Raw genomic sequence first — 11,190 nt, 5'->3', positions numbered from 1 at the left:
CCACTCTCTTTGATATGCTGTGTATCTGGAAGTGCCACAGACCCTTCAGAAAAGTGATAAAAGTATGAAGACTACCTGCAGCAACTCGTAGTGAGGCTATTTGTATTAGAGTGTTTTCCAGAGAGTAGCTTCCCAAGATCTGATGCAAGCACAGAAAGGAAGAATGCAGAGATGTGAGTTGTTCTCAACACATCTATTTCTCCTAGTTTTGCTGCTATCTACACCATGTCTCTGATGCCTGTATTTTTTTCACCCTGCTGAAATTCCTCCTCTCTAGACTGAGCTCTAGGGTATCTCAATTACATCTGCTAATTCCTCTACCTTCTGCTCTTATTCCACCCGCAGTCCTACATTTTCTATTCCTTCCTGCTTCCATCCTTCTAATGGAACAGAGGAGAAATGTTCCCATTGATGCTCCCCAGAGAGCTGTTCTGCCCCAAATAATAAAGCTAGTATCTTAAAATGCTACAAGCTCCTCATTTTAGGTATCTCAGCAACCCTTCTAACTTTAAATAACCTAAAGAGCTGTTTATAGCAGCTCTGCCTAGTATAGCTGTCTGCTCTGAATGTAATTAGGCCAAACCATGTAAAACATCAAACTGTCTGTGAAATGGTCCTCACCTCACTTCCCATCTGCTGATTTGGGCTTCCCTAATCCATTTCAGACAAAATCATAATAACAAAATCTACTGTTTTAACTGCCTAAGTTATTCTAGTTGACTCTGACTGAAATAAGTTGGAGAGCAACTGCATGTGAAGCTCACAGGTAGACAGGACAGACAGTAACTTTTGGCAGAAGGCAGCTGTGATGGTTGCTGTGGAGTTAATAGGGAATTGTAACCCCTTCAGCAAACCCAAGTTTGCGGAGGAAGTGAGTAGCAACACATGGATTTTGAAGCATGATAAATTCTGCATTTTAAAATTCTGTTCCCACTTATTTTGCAAGAGGTTCCTTTGGAAAACCCCTCCTCTCCACCGTGCAGAAATCATGATGACGTGGTTCGAAATGTCTTTCATCTCTCCCCTGTTTAATCGCTGCTAACTGATTAACCCAGTGAAGTGCCACAAAATCCATTAGGTGGAAAAGGAACAAAATGTCATGCATGCCGGCTTTGACAAGTAAATAAGCAGAAAACTTTGTAAGCTAACTATACACTGCAGTTCTCAAAAGCGCCTATCTATTGCCCCTCTGCAGCAGCTGGGATAGTGAGCAGTGACACCCAGTCGCTGCTGTCAGAAGTAGAAGAGGAACTTGTAGGACAGGAGGAGTGTCAAAGTTCAGATACTGTTGTATAACCTGTTACCCACCACAATGTCTTTTGCCCTTTTTTAACCCGCAGTTACTTTGGGACTTCTAATCTTGGGAGCTTGATAAGTAGACACAGGAAAGGGATATTAACCTTAACTCCTTCAGTACTGCTTTGCCAAAAAGAGGCAGTGAGTGCTGTGAGCTAAAGCCAAAAACAAAAACACAAATTTAGCAAAATCCATTTCTTAAAATGAGCATATCTTTAAACAGCTGGGAGGAAAGGTGAGCAATAGGGACACAGGGCTGTTTCTCACAGGTAGTTCAGGTGCATGTTGGCTGAAAGCAACGTCTGACTCCATCGCTGGTTTGCAACTGCAGGGCAAACCATCCTCAGGAGTCTGCTGTGTGAGTGGCTCAGGAGAAAGAAAGGCTTTCACACGCACACAAAATTAGGCTGGAGTTAGACTCTGACATGCAAACAAATTACTGCTCCTTCATGAGTGACCACCTGCTAGTTGAGGCATGTTAACTGCCAACATGTGCGCTCTTAGCTCATTGCAATAGAAGGTAAAGCACATTGCCTTTAACCTTAATCAAGGTCAGATGCTCTTGGTCTGAGCCTCCTACTTCTGTTTGTGCTTTGGGTGAGTCTACCTGCTGTAAACAGCATAGTTGTACTGACCCAGTTACTCTATAGCATACCGCTCCTAAATCTATCTTTCTTCTCAAACTCTGCTAAGATTAAAAAGTTATTCCCAGTAATAACTTTAGCCTGCGAGAGCTAAATGTGATATAAATGTGTTTTAGTTGCACATTTTATAACATGAGGAAAAAAAAACTGACTCCATAGTGTATAAACTTTAATTTCTTGTGCTAATCTTTCTCTTTTAATGTATGTCCTTTTTCAGTTAAAAATCAAAAATATTCCTAAAAATCAAAAATATTCCAAAATAACTTTAAAAAAAATTATTCTTACACCTCTACAGTGAGGAAACTTTTCTGTTTTTCTTTTGAGACTTTAATTAAAAAAAAAAAAGAAAAAAAACCTTGCATAACACGCTAACAAGTTCTGATGATTATAGAAAGAGAGGATTCGAGTATCTTTCCTCTTCCTATTCTGCTGTTTCCTCACTTCTATTTGTGAGCATAATATACTGGAACTGCTTGTTCTTGCGCTTCTCTGATCTGAATAAGCCGGGGCACTGGCTCTCTCCTTGAGTTTCTTTGGCATGCTCTCTGTTCCTCTTCACAGAACTGGGTCAGTGCTGACTTCCACTGCTGTGGGTAGTTGGGGGTTGTATTTCTAAGGCCACTGGTAAAAAATACAACATCATTCTTTAGCTACTACAAGAAACAAACATACAAATTAATAAATCTAAGTTACTTTTCTACAGTTTCTTCACTGCTTTTGGTCATCCTTTGGCCCAAGTATTTCAGGTAGTTCAGGCTTCTCTCTACCGTACTACAGTGTTATACATCCCCTTGCACTTATAGAGGGAGTTGCTATCCACCTGAGTGCTCACAAAGCTTCTTCAAGAGAGACATCTCTAAACTTTTAAAATATGGGTCCTCATCAAGGTGGTTCTTGGCCAGTTTTGTCAGGATAGGGACAACCACCACATGATTTGTTTTGTAGTTGCTTCCCTCTCAAAATAGAAATCGTGCACAGCAGGGATAATAGTCCTGTGCCTTTCCAAAGGTGCTTCCTCTGAAGGGACAGCCATGAAGGTCTTTCTCCTGCCTTGTCATGGAGGAGTTCAAAAGTTGGCATATAAAACTAAATGGAGTTCTTGAATCCTGCCTACCAAACACAGCGTGGACGCCTAGCTTAGTGACGGTACTCTGCGATGGTGTCAGGAATGTCTCTGGGAAAGAGAGGAAAAAAAATATTTAGGTGTTGCAGTCTACTCTTGAAACTCCTAGAAAAGGGTTGTGGAAGTATATCCTGGTAGATCCCTCAAGTATGTATATGCAGCTGGTTTGTTAAAGGCTGTACTAGCCAGAATTAATACGTTAGACAAAATTATTTTGTTTACATATATCAAAATTCCCAGACAAATTCCCACCTTCCTCAAGTTGCTGCTTTTATTTATTTAACAAGGTATTTGCAGGGTGGGAGCTCTTGTCTTTCAACACAGGGTGCTCCGCGCACCTCAGCTCGCAGCACAGCCCAAGGACTGGAAGCCCTGGACGGAGGCCCTGCACGAGGGCAGCTCCTGCGAGGCCCCGGAGCGCAGGAGCTGTCAAGGAGGCACCGGGCAGCGCCGTGCTGCCTGCGCGGGGGCCAGGGGAGCGAGGGGGAATGAGGAGGAGGAGGAGGAGGAGGAGGAGGAAGGGCAGGCCGAGCCGCGGTGCGAATGGGGCCGCCACGGCTCCCCGCGTGGTGCCCTGGCGCCCAGAGCCGAGCGGCGGGTGCCCCGAGCCCCCGCCGGCGGTACCGGGCCGGGTGGAACCGGGCTGGAACCGGGCTGGAACCGGGCCGGGCCCGCGGCGGCTCCGGCTGCGCTCGGCCCCGCGCGCGGATCCTCCCCCCGCCCGCTGCCTCCCTCCCCCCGCTCCCGGCTGAGTTCATTCACTGGGATTGGTTTCAAATGACGCCATCGCTTTATTTTTACACCAATGACCTCATCCCAGCAGCTTGAAGTTTACTGACCAGCAAAACTCTGTATTTTTTTTTTCTCCCCCCCCCCTTTTTTTTCCTCTTCTCCTCCTTGTGTCTGTTTGCTCTAATCACTCATTAGTAATTGTTTGGTTCCTTTAGGAAACCTAAGGAAGGGTTTTTATTTCATTTTTTAAAGATTAAAAAGAAATACATATCCAGCAACTTTCGCTCTCCCTGGCGCTTGGCTCCTGCTCCCCCCTCCACACCACGATCACTGTCCCTTTTCTCAGGCCATCTTGGGGGGGGGGGGCTGTGGGGGGAGAAAGCCTCCAAATGTTTCTTTTTTCCTTCTTCCCTCCCTTCCCACCTCCCAGCTTCCCACTCTTAGAAAGACCAGAATAGATTTTTTTTTTTTTTTTTTTTTTTTTTTTTTTTTTTTTTCCAAGATGAATATATGTATCTAGTTGAAGAGGAAGGAGAACGAGGCGCTTTCCCCGCGGCTGGAAGGCGACGAAGTTGGCTCCGGCGGCAGCGCAGAGCGCGGCCCGTGGCCGCTCTCCCCGCGGCCGCGCGGCGGGCGCGCGGGGCGCCCACAGCAGTAAGTGCCGGGCGCGCAGGCGGCAGCGGAGGGCGCCGGCTCCGCCCGGGGGGGCCCTGGCAGCGCCGCCGGTGCCGGGGGGGGCGGCGGGGCCGGGCCGGGCCGGGCCGGGCTGGGCGGGCAGCGGGGCGGAGGGGAGGCGAGCGCCGGCCCGCGCCGCACATGTCCGCGCGCCCGGCCGCGGCCCCGGCCGCCTCTGCGCCCGCGCCGGGTAAGGAGAAGGGGGCGCCCCCGCCGGCACCTCCATCCACCCCGAGGGAATGGATATCCACCTGCCTGCGGGCAGGGCAGGCGAGCGGCGCTGCCTGCGCGCCGGGCTCGCTCCCACGAGGGGCAGCGGGGACGCTCGAGGAGGGGGAGGAAGCGCCGGGAAGCGCGCCGGGAAGCGCGCAGCTGGAGCGGGCGGGCGGGCGCCGCGCTCCGCCGAGGGTCCGGCCCGCGGCGTCCCGGAGGGAGCCCCGGGTGCCGCCTCGAGCTGCGCGGCCGCGGGGACGTTTAAATTGAGGCGCCGGACAAAATGGAGGGCTGGGACCCGGGGACGGGCACGCTGCGAAGCGTCAACCTGGTGCCGTAATCCCGAAAAACGAGTAGTTCGGTGGTTGGTGCTCGTACGGGGCCTGCAAGATGCTGTCTTCCATCTTCTGATGCTCTGTGTGTGTGCATATGTACGAGTGTGTGTATATGTACGTGTGTGTGTGTATATATGTACATGTGTGCATGTGTGTGTGTATATATGTGTGTGTGTGTATATATGTGTGTGTATGAAAGCCATGGGGACCTGGAAAATGCTGCTGCCCATCAGCATGTGCTGAACAAGGTGCACGGGATGTGCCCCTTGCAAAGCCTGGCCAGCAGTAGGAGTTTTTTCCTTTTTTTTTTTCCTTTTTTCTTTTTTCTTTTTTTTTTTCCCTCCAACTGTCCAAGAGCATTTTGTTACATGTCAGATGGACCGTAGGAAGTTGCTGGATTTTAGTAAACAGAATCAGGGCAAATTCACTTTCTTCTCTTGCTTCGGTTGGCTGAAGCAGAAATCGATCTTTCACTTTTCCTTCAAGTGCAGGGTGTAGTCGTAGTAGGTTTTATTGTCTGACCTATGACTAACTTTTTTTGTTCAAACACTCTGTGTATACACAGCAGAATAAATACATCTGTGCTCATTTTGAAAGCTAAAAGCCGTTTGAACTGTTTCACCTTGTAAATTTTGGGGGCTTTCAGTAGCTTAAAAAAAAGTCCAAACCCCAAATCATCTTGTATTCCTAGCTTTAAGATTTATGCTATTCCTGGCAGCATGTGGTTTGGTAGATACAGAACTTGCAAAGTCCCAACTGACCAGACAAGAGTTGATTTAGGCTCTGGTGTTTTGAGGGTAGCTGGAAAAATATTAAGCCTTAGTTTCTTTTTATGGTGTTCATCTCACTGCCCATTAGAAACTGAAGCATTAATCACAGTTGTTTGTGTTGGTTGGGTTTTTTTGTTGGATCTGGAGGAAATACGCTGCAGGGAAGTTGTAAATGTATTTTTAGCTTCAATTTTTAATCGGTGAAGATATGAAGAATGGTGATATTCTGAAGTAAATCCTGCATTTGCTAAATATACTTATTAATAGTCTTAGGAATGAATCTATAAAAAAATCTGAGGTGTAATCAACTTGGGTCGTTATGCCTATTTAACACACTAGTGCTTCGGTATATGTTAATGCACAAATTTAATATCTCTCTTTAAATGAGAAGCAAGTAAAAGAAGCAAAGAAAGTGCTAGTTCTTGTGCTAATTTAGAGGTTATAGCTGCAAAAACGCTCTGTGGTTTAATACCTGTGCAAAGCTCCAGAAAGCCAAAGCAAGCATTTTAAAGCTCAACATGTTATATAAAGATACATAAATAGATTTCTACTCCAGTAGGTCTGGTTTTGTTAGCTACCCAAGTCGATATAATGGAGCAGAAACAGTTTGGGGCCACAACAAATACCACAACAGCTCTGTAGGAGGAAAATGAGCTCAGTTTATCTTTGTTTCTGTGACACACATGCTCCCCTTTCAGTGAAGTCAGCTAGCCTAGCAAGGATGTTTGCTTTTGCGAGAATAGCTTCAACTGTCCATGGGAACCGCAGTGGCAGAGGCTGTTCAGGAATGTGTGAAGTGGATTCCACCAGAAGCTCCTTTTCCCTGGCCAGTGGCATCGCCCGTCAGGTCCGCGCCCCTGGGTGGTGGGGCTGTGGCCCTGGGTGCCACGTGGGGCCGGGCATCCTGCTGCTGCTGCTGCTGCACAGTGGTCACCAGCCACCGTGGGAGTCCGGGGCCTGTGTCCTTGTGGCTGGAAGCGGGAGGCGCCGGGGAAAGCAAAGTCGCACGGAGCGCTGAGCATCCTGAGTGGAGTGCTTTCCCCAAGAAAACGGAGCCGGGAGGACCCTTTTCACTTTGTTACAGTATTCTGTTGAACTTCGTAGTTTTCCGTGGCTTTAAATAAAGACAATAAGTAAATACCTACTGTCTGTAAGAACAGTCAAGAAGGGCATTCTTGAAGGGTGGACAGCATTTAAATGCCCAGATTGCATATAGTGTGTATTATAAAAAGGGTAGGAAGTAGAAAGATTGGTATATCCCTTTTGATATACCAAAATATACACTCTCTCTCTCTCTCTCTCTCTCTCTCTCTCTCTCTCTGCACCTCAGGGAAGAAACCTGAGTTTGTCCTGTTGATTTGTCTCTTCAGATTAGTTGTTTGACTAGACAAGTGACTAGAATTTTCTACCTATCTTGTAGTATTTTGTTGATGGTTTTGTTCATATGCCATAAACCACCATATGCTCATGGTGGTTTAAAAAGAAATATTGAGAAGCTCGCTTTCTGGGTAATAGGGGAGTCACTGTATCCCTAATATGATGAAGTGAATGATTTCCTTTCCCCTACAGTTCCTTGTGGATTGCTTCCAGTTTTAGTGTAGTGACATGGAGATCTTCTATAGAATATTTTCAATGCCAACACTTGATATTTAAGAAGTTTATTTAAGAGGAGAGTTTTTTACTTCTCTGATTTATTTGGTGTCTGTTCTTGCAAGTGAAGAATAATGCAGCTTTCCCTGTGGCTGTTGGTTGCCTACATACCTGGCCTCCACTCTCTTCATGAATCACAAGTCATGCCTGGGTGGCCTGGTGATGAGGATCAGAGTGTCGGCGTGGACTGAAGCCAGCAGTACGACAGAGCAAAGTCAGCCGCGTGAGGGAGACGCGCGTGCACAACCTCAGGCTGCTTCCTACTGCTTATCTGATGGAGCCCAACCTCGGTTCTTCTGCATCACTTACGTAATGGCATTGCTGCACTGATGTCAATGCTAGTTGAGATAAAACTGGCTCTGGAGGGTGAGGAAACAAGCCTGGAATCTGAAATGGCCTGTAGTAGTACAGTATTACTCTTGGTTGAAGAGTGACAGCATTCTGGTGCTGTCAGAATAGGGTAGTATTGTCACTTCTTTTTCTTGCCTTACATGAACTCTAGATTGATATTGGCCTCACAGTTCCAAATAGATCTCCATCATAGCTACATAATAGCTTCCTGTAACACCCAAAGGAAACCTGAAGTATGTGTGCAAGTAAAGTTTGGCTTCGTAATTTCTAGGTTTGGGTAGTTTTAATGAGAGCAGTTCTTGGTATGCTTATGGATGTGGCCTATTGACAGCTACCGTCTCCAGCGGAGATCTCCTTGGCCACCAGTGAATAACTTTTCCTCAGCAATCAATGATGATCTGAGTCTAGGGTGTGTGGGTGGAGGACGAGAAGGGAGACGGGTGTGAGTTCAAGGCCTTGTGTTTCCTTTTGCTGCATTATGTGGTCTGCTACTGAGCCAAGACTGACCTACTCAGAATTGGCCCTGGGAAGACTGGCGTCTTTCCACTTTATGTCCCTATGAAATGCTCCTGCAGATGAAAAAAACAGAATTCAGTAATTGGTCAGGATAGTAAAGAGATAATAAGATATTATCTCATAAGATATTTTTACTCACGTAAGATATTTGTATTTGATATCCAAAGTAAAGTCAGAGCCTGTGAAAAGACTATAAAAAATTTCTTCATCAAATGGTAGGTGCGTTCCATAAAGTTACAGTTAACAGGAAACTATAAAACAAGGTATTTAATGTTAAGCAACCAGCACTGCCTGATTTCATGGTGTTTCACTTGATGCCAATACTGGTGGTTTTTTGTTTTTTTTTTTTTTTTGGTAGCCTTGCCTTCTTGTCTTAGTGCTTTCATGCTGCTAAAACATTGTGGGAGGCAAAAAAAGATGGGCCTGAGTGTGTAATGATAGCAACACAGGAACGAGAACATAAACCAGAGAGCATAAAATGAGGACAACAGAGACTAATTGTATGAAATTCCTTTTATGCACACGTTCTTGAGTTTGAATAATTAGTATGTATTCAGGCTGCTGGATTAAAAGGCTTTGGTTCTGCATGTATAGTATAGATGTTGCTCTCAAAATAGGAGAGCAGCTCTCCCTTCCACCTCACTATTTCAGATGAGGTTGATTCATTTCTGTGTTTTTTTCTCCAACTGAACTCTCAGTAAAGATGTTTAAGGGCTGAATAGTTCATAGTGTTAGGAATATGGACACATTTTTAATAGCCTGGGTGTTGTTTTGGTTTTTGGTTGCTAGATGTGAGTAAGAATCATTCACCGTGGCCTTTAAAGGCTTGAATGCCGTGCCAGGGTTTGGGTTTCTACCCAGTGATACAACTGCAAGATGGTGCTTGCAGGGGAGTGACTTTGTTGATAGTACATGTTTCTCTAGGCCTATTCAGTCCTGCATGACCCTTAAACACAGGAGCCAACCATTTTCCAAAGTACATCCAAAGAGCCTAACCTACAATTGAGAGGGCTTCTTGCAAGAGGCCAACTCATTACTGGAACGAGATGGATCGTAAACACTGAGAAAAGATTTGCCTGAACAATGGGCATGAGATTCTTTTCCAGTTCATTATATTAATGTTATCTGGAATAAGTATGGCATTTATCATCTATACTGTTCCCACAAGCATTTGGTTACAGGTGGGAACCTGCCTCGCTCTTGAGGTTTGTTTCTTTCTTTAAAAAATACGCTTTAAGCACTGGGACTTGGCACATTCTCTTGCTTTCCAGCTCTGCTGTACCTGATGGTTCTACGGGAGTTCATTTGAACTCCAGAAAACTGGGAGAGACGGAGGGGGAGAGATCGTTCTGATAAGTTTCTCCCCTCTGCCCCGTCATACTCCGAAGTACCTTATTAGAGAATTTACCTCTTTCTTACTAGAAAAAACTTGCAGAGCACATAGAATGAAATTCATCTTGGTTTAAACAAACTTCTCATTACTCAAATCTTTGCCAATTTTTGAGTGAAGAAGAAAAAAAAACCCACAAAAAATCTATTGCTAATCTTAGTGCAGTGGTTTGACACATTGTTAGTTCCAGGTGAAACTGAAGTTACACACCTGATTGAATCCAGGTTAGGAGAAGACAAATGCTGTCCCCACCTTCATCTCCCTGTGCCTATGTCAGGTTCCTGGCTATAAGACAGATGTGCTCCATGATGAAGGCAGGCCACGGCAATGTCTTTTCCCAGAGTCTGTATAGGGTTCTGCATTGATGGCAAGTCATTCCTCACAGAAGGAAGACCATGTAACTTCTTTCCCTTTCTGCCAAACTAATCTCTTGTCCTTTTAATTTCCTAAGAGCTCTTGAAAGGTAAATGCTCAAGCTTTATGCAGAGAGTGCTTTGAGGCCTTAACTGAAGAGATGTAATCAGCAGTGAGTGTTTCCGAGGTTCATAATCGTGTGTTTCCAGGAAAGCATGGCAGCTGCAGGCGAATGGGCACAAAGTCTCCGTGAGGGCTGCTAAGATCTTCTATCTCTGTGATATCCAAGTGAGCAGGAGACTTGGGCTAATTTAGACAGACTGGAAAACCTGCTAGCACTTGTATTTCCCCTCGGCACCCTTCTTGTTTTCTTGTTTCTCTGTCTTTCTCTCTCTCTCTCATTTTCTCTTTTTTTTTTTCTTTTACTTTTTCTAGTAACTTGTCATCTCAGTATGGACGATGTTTCCCACCCACTCAATCTCTCGTCACGGGTGTCCACTCTCCTGTTTAGCCCCTCTCTAGTATAATTGGTAAAAATTTAGTTTTCTTGGGATTGACATGCTGTCAGCATGTTGTCAGCTCTCCATCTTCCAGTCTGCTTGTTAGGTGATCCAGGCCTGGATATCTTCAAGTTGACATACTCTGGTTTCTCAGTGTAATGTATTTAACCTACTTGCTGTGATTTCCGCATGGACCTATTTGAAGATGTCTGAAAAATCTGTTCACCTAGCCCAGACATGATTGTATGATTAGTTCATTCATTGCCTGTTTCCTCTCTCACAGGGAATACTGCTAACTCCTTACATTGTTAACTCCTTCAGATCAAAAAGCAAAACACAGATGAGAGAACAGTAACAAAAGCTTGTAATTATTTCAGAGAGATTAGCCAGGGCAGCAAAAAAAGTCCAAAAAATACTAATCCACATTGTTGTGTGTTTTAGAACACAGAATATTCAAGGTTGGAAGGGACCTCCAAAGATCGTCTAGTCCAACCTTCCTGCTCCAGCAGGGACACCTAGAGCATGTGGCACAGGGTGGCATCCAGGCGGGTTTTGAAGACCTCCAGAGTAGGAGACTCCACAACCTCCCTGGGCAGCCTGTGCCAGGGCTCTGTCACCCTAACAGTAAAGAAGTTCCTCCT

The 11,190-nt window shown here is 45.5% G+C and overlaps 1 protein-coding gene across 1 annotated transcript in view; it reads left to right on the top strand.

Annotated features, from left to right (window-relative positions):
* Window positions 1–1,873: 1,873 nt before the first annotated feature.
* LOC112942337 (dual specificity protein phosphatase 16-like) overlaps window positions 1,874–11,190 on the top strand; it is a gene marked incomplete at its 3' end in the record, with an annotated part of 52,732 nt that continues 43,415 nt past the window's right edge. Inside the window, exon 1 of the mRNA XM_026033242.1 lies at window positions 1,874–1,893. The remainder of the gene's footprint in view (window positions 1,894–11,190) is intronic.

The sequence above is a fragment of the Nothoprocta perdicaria genome, unplaced genomic scaffold (genome assembly GCF_003342845.1).
Source record: "Nothoprocta perdicaria isolate Ctin4 unplaced genomic scaffold, notPer1 scaffold_126, whole genome shotgun sequence".
Taxonomy (NCBI): Eukaryota; Metazoa; Chordata; class Aves; order Tinamiformes; family Tinamidae; genus Nothoprocta; species Nothoprocta perdicaria.
This window is presented reverse-complemented; position numbering and strand designations above follow the sequence as displayed.